The 14359-nt window shown below is 41.8% G+C and overlaps 1 protein-coding gene across 4 annotated transcripts in view; it reads left to right on the top strand.

Annotated features, from left to right (window-relative positions):
• The window catches only part of JAM2 (junctional adhesion molecule 2), a 54889-nt gene that overhangs the window by 18258 nt on the left and 22272 nt on the right, over positions 1 to 14359 (top strand). Inside the window, exon 1 of one of the 4 annotated variants that reach the window (XM_039520103.1) lies at positions 9909 to 10009. The exons of 2 other annotated variants lie outside the window; for them this stretch is intronic. The gene's annotated coding sequence lies outside the window, so the exon portion shown is untranslated. Of the gene's footprint in view, positions 1 to 9908; positions 10010 to 14359 lie in introns of those variants that run through there. One more of the 4 variants, XM_039520102.1, reaches the window with a different exon arrangement.

Genomic DNA, 14359 nt, shown 5'->3' with positions numbered 1-14359 from the left:
GTTAGGTCGAAGGAAGCTGCTTAAGTCGACTTGTTTAATGTATGTGTGTACACTACCGGGTCCTTTACACCAACCAAAGTCAGCGTAAAATGTCGACTTCTGTAATCCACCTCTGCGAGAGGCATAGCGCTTAATTAGATTTTCAGAGTGCAGATGCAGCGTTGTGTAATTCGACTTAATTGGCCTCCAGGTGGAATCCCACAATGCTCATCCGTGACCGCTCCGGAAATCATTCTCAACTCTGCTGCACTGCACCCAGGTACACAGGAAACAGCCCCTCCCCTCCTAAAGCCACGGGAATTTTTGATTTCCCATTTCCTGTTTGATCAGCATTGGGAGCATGCCAGCTTGAGCTAAACTGATCATGGAGGCTACACACCCCAAATGCACTCCAGCCTGGTCTTCACAGGAGATGGTGGATCTCATCACTGTGTGGGGAGGAGCATCTGTGCAGGCAGAGCTCCGATACAGCAGAAGAAACACTGACATCTATGCAAAGATCGCTTGGGCGGGGCGGGAAAGAAGGGCTACACAAGGGACACACAGCAGTTCCATGTGAAAATAAAAGAACTTTGCCAAGCGTACCAGAAGGCAAGGGAGGCGAACAGTCGTTCTGGTGCTAAACCTCACAGATGCCGGTTCTACAACGAGCTGCATGCAATTCTCGGGGGTGACCCTACCAGCACCCCCACAAGCAACGTTGACACTTCACAAGTGTGTGAGTCTAGGGACAACAAGGAGGACGATATGGTGGATGAAGAAGAGAAAGAGGAGGAGGATGGGAGACAGGCGAGCGATGGATCCATTCTCCCCATGAGCCAGGAAATATTTTTAACCCTGAAGCCCTGTGAGTCGCAGGACATCACGGTGGCCGACCGTGATGCCGGGGAGGGCACCTCTGGTGAGTATACAGTTACAAAGTCCAGTTAAACTTTAGTGGGCACACACATTCGGTGGTATTGCATGTTTACTGTAAAGTAAAAGTGAGGTGCTGTGGCTCTCTGCTTACAAGAGGCCACTCCAGCTACGCAGAGGGTGGCCCCCGGAATAGACTGCTTATGTGGACTGGGACAGCCCAGAAATCCTCCATGGATATCTCTAGGAAACTTTCATGGAGGTACTCTGTAACTCTTTGCAGAAGGTTTCTGGGCAAGGCAGTCTTATTTCTTCCACCGTGGTAGGACACTTTCCTGTGCAACTCCTGAATTAATTCTGCTGGCATCATTGTGGTACACAGCAGAGCAGCATAATGACCAGGTCTATACCCAGATGCTTGCAGCATCTCCTTCCTTTCCGCCTCTGTTACCCTCAGGAGACTGGTATCACATAGGGTTGCCCAGGGGATGCGGGGGAAGTTCTCATTAAAAGTGCTCTTACAAGAAAAAAAAGGGCATGTAGACCCCCCACCCCATATTCTGGATCGCCAAACCACACAGCTGCTAATGTGCCTTTACTGTTCTTGGCTTCGGTCGGCAAGTAGTTTACAGTGGCTGATAGAGGACTGGGGCCCCACATGAAAGATTCTGCAATTTGGGAGTGAAAACATTCACCCCCACGCCCCCTGCCCCCAGCTGCCCTGTTCGTAAACAGCTTCCTGGGGAAGGGCCATTGTTCAACTATCTACCTCTGCTCCTGACATGAGTCTGCCATAAACTTCATTAAAAATGCAGTGACCCAAGGAGGACTATTCAACATGGCTGGAGCAGCAAAACGGTACAGTGAACGGTTATGGATTCTGATTGTTATGGCTTGCACCTAGTGTAATAAAGGTGGGTTTTTTATGAAAATGGCCTTGCTATGGAAACATTTTATTCATGTACAATGGCTCCTTTTATTTTTTCCCATGACTGACAGCTGGAAATGTTGATGACATGCCGAATGACACACCTGTGTGGGTGAAAAGTCCATTATCCCTTTCACTTAATTCATGGGGGGAGGGTACAAGGAACAGAAGCTGCCCATTCACAGACCTTTGATGGTCTGGAATGCGGTATTATGTTACACAGCTGAAAATGTTTCCCCCATTCCAACTTTACAACCCCTTTTGCCCTAGGTTACTTTTTTCTCTTCTCCCTCTTTTTACTTATGTTTGTTAAATAAAGTGAATGGATTCAAGAAATAAATGTTTTCTATTGAGTAGAAGCAATGGGCTTGGGTCGGGGGTTGGCTTTACAGGGACAGTTATACAAGGCAGGTGAAGGTTTGGGAAAGCACAATGCAGATAAGCAGCTCACATTACTGTGACTCATTATTGCCCTGGTGTCTGACTGCTCAAAAATGGCTGCCATGTGATCTGTCTCAACTGCCCACCCCTATGGAAAATTTCCCCCCTTTTCTTCACAGATACTATGGAGCACACTGCAGGCAGCTATAACCATGGGGATGTTCTCTTCACTAAGGTCCAACCTTGTATGTAAACTTCTTCAGCACCCTTTCAAACAACCAGAAAAAATTCAACCACCATTCTGTACTTGCTGAGCCTATAATTGAGCCATTCCTATTGCTGTTCAGATGGCCAGTGTATGGCTTCATAAGCCATGGGAGCAAGGGGTAGGCTGCATCCCCCAGGATGACTGTAGGCATCTCAACATCATCAATGTTCATTTTGTGGTCTGGAAAGTAAGTCCCGGATTGCAACTTTTTGAACAGACCCGAGTTCCTAAAGATGCGCGCGTCATGAACCTTTCCCAACCATCCTACGTTGATGTTGGTGAAATGCCCCCTGTGATCCACCAGTGCTTGCAACACCATTGAGAAGTATCCCTTTCGCTTTATGTACTCTTTGGCAAAGTGGTCTGGTGCCAAGATGGGGATATGCGTGCCAGCTATCAACCCACCACAATTAGGAAACCCCATTCAGGCAAAACCATCCACTATGTCCTGCATATTTCCCAGATTCACTACCCTTTGTAGCAGAAATTGTTTAATGGCCCTGGACATTTAGAGGACAGTAGCTTCCACAGTTGATTGACCTATTCCAAATTGATTCCCCACTGACCGGTAACTGTCTGGCTTTGCAAGCTTCCAAATAGCGATCACCACTTGCTTCTCCACTGTCAGAACAGCTCTGATTTTTGTGTTGCTGAACTGCAAGGCAGGGGAAAGCTCTGCACAAAGTTCCTGGTAGGTGGCCTTCCACATTTGAAAGTTCTGCAGCCACTGCTCGTCATCCCATACCTGCAAAATGATGCACTGCTTTGTGCACCGATGCAGGCACTGCTAGTGAGGATGCACTCCATCGAGACATGAGCATGGTGTAGCCACGCAATTAATTCGGAGGCTCAAGGTTTAATTAAAGTCAACTTAATTTTGTAGTGTAGACAAGCCAAAAATTTGGCTTTATAAAGCAACAAAGGGAATATATTAAAGTAAATAACAATAGCTCTGGATATAGCTTCTAAACAAGCTTCCAGTTCCTCTTAATTTTAGTTGGTGAAACATTTGATCTGTTCTTGAATCCTCTTCATGATTGTCAAATGTATTTGTGGTTTTGTAATGTGAACAAAATAGAAACCAATACATCTTTAATGTAGCCCAGGGATCGGCACCTTTGGCCCGCGGCCCGCCAGAATAAGTCCCCTGGCAGGCCGGGCCAGTTTGTTTACCTGCCATGTCTGCAGGTTCAGCTGATCACGGCTCTCACTGGCTGCGGTTCGCCACTCCAGGCAAATGGGGATGGCGGGAAGCAGTGGCCAGCACATCCCTCAGCTCGCGCCGCTTCCCACAGCCCCCATTGGCCTGGAGCAGTGAACTGTGGCCAGTGGGAGCTGCAATCAGCCGAACCTGCGGACGCGGCAGGTAAACAAACCGGCTCAGCCTGCCAGAGTGCTTATCCTGGCGGGCCACGTGCCAAAAGTTGCTGATCCCTGATGTAGCCTAACCTTTATTTAATACTAAAGAGCCAGATTATCTGCTGGTGAAATCTAACACAATTCCATTGAAGTAAATGGAGCAGTTTACAACAGCAGAGAATTTAATCCAAGATTTTAGTGCTAAAAAGCTAAAGTATATCATTAAACCCAATGCGCCACCTGAACCTTGGTAGGATACAGTCTTCAAGTGCATCTTTAGAGTGAAATGTTCCAAGTACTAAATTATGGAAATGTCTGCTTAAAAATTCCTGAATTCCCAAAACACTGAACAGGGCTCTAGCTGTGATGTCTATTGAAGACCTCCTGTTGTTATCTATGAAAATCTGCCATTGATTTACAATGGGAGTACTATATTAAATGAAGTAAGGGATGTCATAAAGTTAGTGGGAATTTAATGCGTAAAAGCCTGTTCGATGCTTTGAAAATTTACCCCCCAGAGTCTGCCAAGATTTCTGTTGTTGTTTTGTTTTCAGAACTTTATCACTTAAACATAAACTATTTTACTCTAGATCAAAGTTTTGTATAAAAGATGCCATCTCTGGAGCAATTTAAATATTTTTTTCCTCATACAGATTTAAAAAGTAAAATCTATGCAGTTGGTTAGTTCCGGTACTTGTAAACCTCTGCTGATTGCCAGTGCTGCTGTGATTGATTCTAAATTGACATTTAAATGGAAGGTCTCAGTATATCTGGTATATTCAGCAGCCATCGCCTAGTTAAAATTTGCTTGCACTGCACAGCTCTGTCTAGTCAGACACTTTTTTGGCATTCTAAGTCAGAACTTGCTCCTCAGTGCGAAAATCTCCTAAAATAAGCCCATACAGATCTAGTATGGGTAGGGAGGACCAAGTGGGGGAACAATTGCCATATAATAGGGGTGGTGTATTTTTTGTTTGTTAAATAGGCTGGAATAGCTTTCAAAGTGGTACAAAGCAGTACCCTAGGGCAGCAGTTCTCAAATTTCATTGCATTGTGACCTCCCTCTGACAACAAAAATTACTACACGACCCAAGGAGGGGGGACCGAAGACTGAGCCCTGCCTCCTGAGTCCCACCGCTATGTGTGCGCGTGCGTGCGTGCGAGGGGAGCCCAAAGCTGAAGCCCAAGGGCTTCTATCCTGGGCCGGGGCATGTAACCTTAGCCCTGGGCAGTGGGGCTTTGGCTTCAGACTTGCTGGGGCCCAGTGGCGAACACCAGCCTTGGCAACCCCATTAAAATGGGGTCGCGACTCTAGAAATGTCGTACACACTACAACTATTTTTTTTCTACTTAACTCTCAAATTTGGTCTGGGACTCACATCCCTATCCTGGGACAGCCCCACAGCCCAGCAGTACATTAAAGGGTAACCTATGACTGTCCACTGATTTACAGAGAAGCTGAACCTGAGCCTGTTTCAGTGACTGACTTTGAGATGCAGGCTCTGGGCTGGGGTTGGGGCGCGGAAGGGGGTGGGGGTGTGGTGGGGGGGTGAGTATGTGTCCGTGGATGGAGGCTCTCTGGGGCCTGACCCTGGTGCCTAGTGACTGCAGTCTGTGTGTGTCCTGCTGTTTCCTGGCCCCCCTTCACACAAAGTCTTCTGACAAGAAAAAAATGGGAAACAACAGTGATAAACAACAAACTACTTTTAATACTCAACTACACAGGGGATGAAACTTGGATTTAGGACTGGTGATCCAGGAAGGGGGAAGCTTCTCAAAAAAAATTTATCAGATCAGGCTGTGGATGAGAGCTCTGCTGCTGGGGGTGGAGTGTTTCCTTTTCCACGCCTCCTTCTCCTTCTTTTTGTTTGGGTGGGGGGGGGGGGGACAGGACTTTGTTGCAGATGCAGAGCAGTGCAGCAGGCTCCTCTCTCCCTGCCTGCGGTGCTGCAGAACATCTAGCGCGCGTGTGGCGCGGCTCCCATTCACAATAGTAACAGTACACTAATTGCCCTACTTAGATGCAGCAGTCGACGACGACATTACCTGGCAGGTCAGGAGAGAGAGAGAGAGAAGAGAGAGAATCCATCCAGATCAGACAGACCACGTATGCAGCCATGCTGTGGGTGGAATGATTCCGAGCGCCACGTGAGGGGATGGCCGAGCGCGCTGTGCTGTGCTTCCACAGGCACCACACCTCTCCCTTAGGAACCTCTCTCTTTGGAGAGCACCTCTCTTGAGCACCTCCGAGAGAAGTGAAAGAGAAGATCTATTCTTCTATTCAATGTGTGGACCTTTTTTTTATTATTTTTTTTATGGACATTTTTTAGTTTTTTTTTTTAGATATTTAGAGTTTTTTTTTTTTAATAAATTACAGATCCAGGACTTCACGGTCTGTCCATGCTGGGGACCTTCTATTCTAGGATTGCATGGACTCCTCTCTGGAACCAGGCCTCAGTCTGAGAACCCCTGCCCTGGGGGTATTTAACATGTCTTTTGTCCTAGAACCTGAATGCTTCCCCTAGACTCTAAAGGCCTGATCCTATAATGAGATATGCATGGGTAGATTTCTGGGCCTGCAGAGCGCCCCACTGACTTCATGTATCTCATTTCAGAATTGGGACTACAATTTTTAAATGGTCTTTAAGACGCCTGTAGCAACTACAGACTTCAGGAGTCTGTTGCATTTTAAAAATCTACAGCAGTTGAAGCAATAGCATTTGCAACTTTAGGCTTTTATTACACTTACACGCTTTCTGACAACGTAGCTGCTGCTTTGTTGCTATGGAAACCAACTTTGTGCAGAACTATTAGAATGCTGTAAAATAGGCTTTTTTTCTTCTTCTTTGTTTTGTTTTTTTGTGAGGCCCTGTCTCGTTTAAACCATTGCCCCCCATTTTCAGTGGGTTCCTATTTGTTACCATGGGAACAGGTTCCATGGCAGAGTTGTCAGAAGGCTTGTAAAATTGAGAGCTCTGTGCTACAACTTAGCAGATTACCCAAAAACTCCTTCACGTCTGCACCACATGTTAATTTTGGAAGGTTACAATATATAATTTAAACAGTTTTGTGGAGAAAAAAGCTTTCATTTTTATGCTGAAAGAAATTGCAGTTCTAATTTTTTAAACTTTTTTTTATTTTCAAATCTAATAATTATATATCATAAAATATACACATCTCCTAAAATAGTGTTCTTGAAATAACTCACATACTTAATTCAAATAATCCTGTATTGTTTGGATGGCTGAAATTGCTTGGTCTGTAGATTTGCAAGGTACCCAGGAACATATGTGATAACACTCCCTGAACTCAAGTGTGGGGCTAGGATAGCTCAGTGGTTTGAGCATTGGCCTGCTAAACCCAGCGTTGTAAATTTAATCCTTGAGGAGGCCATTTAGGGAACTGGGGTAAAAATCTGTCTGGTGATTGTGCACGCACACGTGTGTGTACAGAGGCCAATTAAGTAAGAGAAAAAAAACTTTTGAAGTGATAATCAGGATAGAGTTGGTAAGACAACTCCCACCTTTTCATGCTCTCTGTATGTGTATATCAAACTGTCTGTACTGGGCTATCTTGATTATCACTTCAAAAGTTTTTTTTTCTCTTACTTAATTGGCCTCTCAGAGTTGGTAAGACAACTCCCACCATTTCATGCTCTCTGTATGTGTATATATATCTCCTCAATATATGTTCCATTCTATGCATCCGAAGAAGTGGGCTGTAGCCCATGAAAGCTTATGCTCAAATAAATTTGTTAATCTCTAAGGTGCCGCAAGTACTTCTGTTCTTTTTGTGGATACAGACTAACATGGCTTTAACTCTGAAACCTGTTATTTGTCTTAGCGATTGGCTGAACAAGAAGTAGGACTGAGTGGACTTGTAGGCTCTGAAGTTTTACATTGTTTTGTTTTTGAGTACAGTTATGTAACAGAAAAAAATCTACATTTGAAAGTTGCAGTTTCACAACAAAGAGATTGCGCTACAGTACTTGTATGAGGTGAATTTAAAAATACTATTTTTTTATTTATCATTTTTACAGTGCAAAAATTTGTAAACAAAAATAATATACACTTTGATTTCAGTTACAACACAATACAATATATATGAAAATATAGAAAAACATCCAAAATATTTAATAAATTTCAATTGGTATTTTAATGTTTAACCAAAAAAGCCCTGCAATTAATTTTTTTGAGTTAATCGCGAGTTAATGGCGATTAATCGACAGCCCTAATTCTAAGCACTACTTTCATGTGATTCATGGCTTTATTAAGCAAATACTTGATTAGGCCAGTTGTACAAAATAAACTACTGGCCTTGTGGGGAAGGACACGTGACCTAATCCATCTTTCAAAACTTCTGTCTACAGTGGTCATTTATTTATTTACTTTTTAATATTTATTGTTATTTATTGCTGTGGTAAGTAGTCTGTCCTACTGACTTCTGAAGGCAGATCAGAATAGATGTAAACACAGAGGTACACAGCAAACCACTTTTCTGAAAACAAGTATCTTTTTTGTTTGGGGTTATTTTGGGGTATTTCAAAAGGGCTTGCTTTGCAAAATCTGGACAACGTATTTAAAACTAGTGCCCTCCACCCCTTGTTCTTGCAGATATGAGATTCTTTAAATTTCACACCAGAAAAAATACATTTTGACCAGCTCTAGTTTGAAAAATGTTAGACCACCATTTCAAACTTGAGTGGTCTGACCTTCAGAGGTTCTGTCCATCCGTGGCTCAACTGACGTTAGTGGCTCAGTGCCTCTGGAAATTAGACTTCTCAGTAGTCGCTAATTTTAGGCAATCAAGTTTGAAGTTTAAATCTATTTTGTTTAACTTGATAAATAAAAAACTGCCTTAAACTAAACGTGAAGACCGCATCAGAAGATTTTGCCAGTACTACAGTTTATACTGAACATCATGGAACACTTGTGAGGGAAAACTTTTTGGCATTATGAACTCATATTTATTTATTTTTCTGTGTTAGCCAAGGCATTAACAACTGAATTCCTTTTCTCTCTCACTTTTTAAAACATGATTTTCCCCTAGGACTAAATGCTCTCTCAGGTCCTCCACTGCAAGTCTGTAGCAACATTCAAATTCCTATTCTTCAGCTTAGTTGCTGCTCAACAAAACCACTTCTCTCTCTCTCTCCTCTCTCTTTTTTTTAAACTCATGACAAGTTGCACAGATACACTGAGCTGTCCATTCTTCTTGTCCATTCCATTGCTGTGAGCATGCAGAGTTCTGAAACTGACAAGAATCTGCTCTCTGAAATACTTGGAGAAGAAGATTATTTAATTTTATTTAGATTTAAATAATGAAAAAAGATCCTTATGCAAGGTTAGAGGCGTTCTAACAATAATAATACAGTCAGATCCCAGAAGCGTTAAAGTAATCATTTCAAACAGGAACTCAGCCAGCCCAGCTGCCAACAAAAATCTGCTTTCCACGTCTTCATCATTCTGGGAAACATATCCTCAGTCCTCTTCAAAAACAATCAGCTTTTCAGCTTCATTTATTATCTTTTTTAGTCTGAAAAACCCACTGCAAAACTCCATGTTGCAGTGACTCTCCCTCTGCGCAGAGAGAATTGGCCATGGGCTCCTGGTGGAGGGAAGATTAATGCTACATGGGGACTCTTAACTGGCAAAAAAACAAAAACAAAAAAACCTGATGAGATTTCTCCATTGAAGCATTTGGATAGTGTAGAATTATCCTATCTGTTCACTTATATAGCATCAGTCACCATGGCATCTAAATACTGTCTTGTGATCCACTTTCAGATTCTTGTCTGCTTAGAGGGATTGAGCAAGCAGGAAGAATAGAGGATTAGCCCATTGTTTGTGGCTCTGGCCCTCGGGCAAGGGGGAAAACAGTGTCTTGGATATGATAGGTTACCCAGCTGAGGAACTGGAATTTTAACGCAATTATAGCAGCTGTCTTGAAAGGCAGATGGTCTCAGCAGGCCAAAACAGAAATGCTGGCTCTTGGCAACCACAACTCCTGACTTTGTGTGTGGGGGGGGAGGGAGGAGGGAGGAAGCAAGGAAGGAAGGAAGGGGGTTCCCTCTTAACATTATAACTTTTTCTCCTAGGATGAGGATTTTCTGAAAAACACTAAACACAGAGCTTGAAAAAAATTACTGGACACCTACTAGCCAAGAGGCCAATTTAAGAAGAATAAGAAAGATTTAAGAAGGCAGTCCCACCAGCAAGGTGCATTAATCGATGTGCTAGTGAGAAGCCTTGCCCACTGTGCTAACTTCCTGCTGACAGAATTGGGAGGATGCTGAGATTTCTCCATGATGTTGACCCTGCTTCTTTTTAATTAAGTATTGGACAAATTTGAACACCTCCCCACATCTCTCTGGTTCTTCCCTTCCCTCCCGCCCAAGTCTGCTTCAGAGTAGTCTTCGCTCCTCTCTCTGTTTGATTTCTCTACCACCCTAAACTTCTGCCAGCCATTGCTTGAGGGATCCTCCCACCTATATGGTTACAATAAGTCTGCTGCTACTCCTCACATTTGTCCCAAGTATAGTGACATGGAAATTGACATATTTCTTGTCACTTTCACGGATGCCACATGATCCTTCAAAAGTTATCCCATTACAGATACTCAATTCAAAGGCATTTGTCTATGACCTCACTTGGCTTGGCCAACACCACCAGGATTTGCATACATATCCAATTCCCCTTGCTGATAAATATACAGCTCCAACAGTTTTAGTGTCTGAGTCTTGAAAGGATCAACTCTTAATTCAGTTTCAGGCTATCTTGAGGCTTCCAATTCCTTAAATTTCTAAATCTTGCAGCAGTTATTTTCAGCATCAAATCCTGAACGTTTTAATGCCTGTATGCAAATAAATGGCTGCTGAACAGTTTTTATTTCCTTTTCTCTGTTTATACTCTATGCCAGTATCAAATTTCATAGAACATAATTCACTTCATATTATTGTATAAACTTTCAAGAGTGGAAAAAATTGAAACTCATACCATTTTTGGTTAGCAAATCTAAAACTAATACCACATACCATAAAGTGAACCATGGGCTGGGTCTCATGTTCTTGACTTGAATAAACTCTCGTACCTTGCAAAAAAGTATCAGTATGCTTCCTTATTCCTATTTGTAGCTAGGAATATGTAGTTACCTTCTGTGACTTGAGTATGCTCTGTTTATGTAGTCTCACTGACTTTTGGTGACTTTTAGTCTTTCCTTTCTTTCTAATTAGTTTTCTCATATTTATTTAATTCCCTTTCCTAATGTTTGGTGCCACCATATCATGTTTATGCTAAGATCCATCCCACTGGGATATTGAACTTAATTATATTATGGTTACTAAACCACAGTTACTTCAGACTAAGTTTTAATATATCCATCACAGTATTGTCTAGGGAACAGTTCAAGTAAGATTCACAGCAAATGCTGCCCAAAATGGGATCAACACCTTATGCCTTCCCTTTTGTTAACTTTGGTGTCAATAGAATGTAGTGGTTGTCCTGTTAATTCTGTGCTTGGGAAGGTCTGAGCACAGAACTGTCTTTTGTACAGCTTAAATGTGGCAGAGCTTATCCTGATCTGTGGTGGCAAGGAGTTAAACAGTCTCAGCTGTGTGTGATGGGACATGAAACTGTCCCTGACAATTTAGCCCAGGGTACATGGAGTTTTAGCTCACTTCATACATGCCCCAGAGATGCTATTTTCCCACCCACATTTGGGGTTTATTGCAGGCAACTCTCATTCAGGACAGATGAATTCCTAAACCTACAATATACTTAAATACTTAACCTTTGTTATAAGCAACATGTGGTCTGGAACTTAGCAAAACAAATGTCACATGACTGTTTTCTTTTATATCATAACAATGTTTTGATTCTATTCCCATCTAGTTTCCTGCAATCAAATGAAAGGAAATGCAGTTTGATAATACCTAATGTGCTTTACTTTAGCATTCAAATTACCTAAGGAAATTTCCTGTTGCAGTAGAGTATTTCTAATGGCAAACGTGTGACCTTTGTAGAATTGGCTGTAAACAAGTGAAGTTCAGGTTGCTGCAATGTGAAAACTGTTTTCCATATAGATATATATAAAACATATGGTGAGAGAGATTAGTTGACAAGAGCCAGTTATCCTGCCATGTAGTATCTTTCCATTACTCTTCTTTAGATGTAGGTTAAAGGGTCCAAAATTATCAACATTTTGAATTTTGAGTAGCTGCCAACATCTTGTTCCTCAAGTGACTATTTAGGGAATTTGTTATCAGAACTTTAGAGATGTCTTTTTGTTTGGCTAATTGATCAAAATCATTAAGTGGCTTCTTGTTGTTAACCAGCCATATGTCTGTGCCATCTTTCTCCTACTTAAATTCCCATTGGACATGTACAAAAGACCTTTCAGGGAAGAAAAGGTCATATGTGCTGATCATAATGTATTGCTCGCTCACATCTTCCTGCACTTTTTAATTGTCTAACTCCCTCAGTGTATTAGGGAGAATATGCAGTTCTCCCGCAAAAGCAGTTTCCTGATAAGAGTTTGCTCTGTAAAATGTAATTGATATCATGACGTTGTCCAAAGTGTGAATCAAGGAAGGTACCATATTTTTATGTCTTCATCTGTTAAATGTAGTCTTTCTTGTTGTGGTTCTACTTACATTTCTTAGTATCTAGGTTTTTAGAATTATACTATTTATGAGAACTGGAAAGGGGGAAGAAATAGACTTTTTTTTATTCCCCCTTTGAAAAAAAACGTATTTTCAAGTCTCTAGGAAAATGCATTTAATATGGCTGTGAGTCACATGCATTTGAGTTGATGACTGTATTGGAAATAATGCTCTTTTTAGTAATATTTTATAAACACTCTACCCAATCATTTGGAACACATCTATGATTCTGAAAGATGTTTGCTAACCAACTAAAAACAAACATTAACCAGAGCCAAAGGGTTTGAATAAAACACTGTTGTTTGTTGTTTTTCCTCTCTAGAAATGTGAAGCAGGAGATTATTTCCAGGGGAAATATGTAATGTTTGTGAACAGAAATTATAATAACAGTAAGAGAAAAATAGCTGAGACTGGAAAAACACAGAGATATTTGGCGATATTCCCCCTCCCCTTTGTGTTCTTCCCCATCCCAGAAATATTAACATTAATTAAATGAGGGGGAAAGATATGATTCAGGTGGAAGTAAAACTACAAATTATATTTAAAAGTGTAAATGGGTAGCAGGGATCAACAGACATAAAAGGAAATAAGGGGAAAAATGGAATAAGCATGAAGGAAAGCTTTAAAAGGTTTGAGAGAAAACAAAGAGAGGCTCCGTACCTCTGCAGGAGAAATAGTTACCTAGAAAAAAATAATGTGCTTCTGAGAAATGAAATAATGTTGTAAGATGTTGGTGGTTGATGTTTAAAGACAATTAATGTTTCCTTGATCTTAAGAAAAATAATAATCCAAGTGCTGTTTGTTTGGGAGGGAACTGTGTTTACTACTTCAGTATTTTAATATAACCTAATTCAAGTAGAGTTTATTTAGCACAGTGATGAATCCACATCCGAGGTTTCCTTGGCCATCATCCACTATCCAAGTGCTATAAACTTGTTCACAGAGTCATACTAGAAACAAAACTTATATTTCAAGCAAAGGTGGTAATGTTTTTTTGGCCACTGTCAATGTGGTAGAAAAACATGAGTAAAGTTTTCAAAAGCACATAAGACTCATTGTCAAAAGTGACCAGCATTTAGGCGTCTATGTCAGCTAGGTATTTTTTGAAAATTTCACCCTATGTCTGCATAATGCAAACAACTGTAGTTATAATAACTCTGCCTTAAACCACAATCACATTTAAATGTTGTTTAAATAGGTTTGTTAATAGGCATGATCTGGCCAGGATGGCTATTATAAATTATGTGTACTGCAGTAAGGCCTCCAGTCAGGGATCAGGGCCCCATTATTCTAGCCACTGTACACACACGTGTGCACGCACACCCTCACTCTCAGCAGACAGCCCTTGCCCCAAACAGCATGATGAACCCAAACCATGTTGTAACCATTTAGGCCACAACCATATTTACACTATGCTTGAGTACAGTGATTAAATTAAGTTGTTTGCCATGTGTAGATGGGATTAAAGAGAAACCTGGAATGAGAAATCCATTAAGGGAGGTGGGAACTAGGGGATCTGAAATAGAATGGGTCCAAGATGCACAGATGAGGAAGTTGTGGCAAAGTATAGCTTGTTAGAAACACTTCCAGCTTCATTTGGAAATCCACTGTTGGTTAATGCAGGTGCTCCTGATAGGAAATACTACATAACAAGTGGCACATTCTGTACCAGCTGTAACTTCTGGATTGTCTCCATGTGTAAACCCAGGTAGAGCACACTAGGCATCCACCTTGATGTGTCAAAGGCAAGTGTGAGGATGGCATAAGTCCTGCACTTCTAAGGGCCCAGTCCCCTCCTCCATCTTACCTGTCACCCCTCCCCTCGTGCGCGCGCACACACACACGCTCTGCTGATCTGTTAGCAAAAGCATCACCCCCAATTCCTTGTCTATGCTTCTATCTGACATTG

The sequence above is a fragment of the Mauremys reevesii genome, linkage group 1 (assembly GCF_016161935.1).
Source record: "Mauremys reevesii isolate NIE-2019 linkage group 1, ASM1616193v1, whole genome shotgun sequence".
Taxonomy (NCBI): domain Eukaryota; kingdom Metazoa; phylum Chordata; order Testudines; family Geoemydidae; genus Mauremys; species Mauremys reevesii.
The sequence above is the reverse complement of the archived record's forward strand: the minus strand, read 5'-3'. Positions and strand labels throughout refer to the sequence as shown.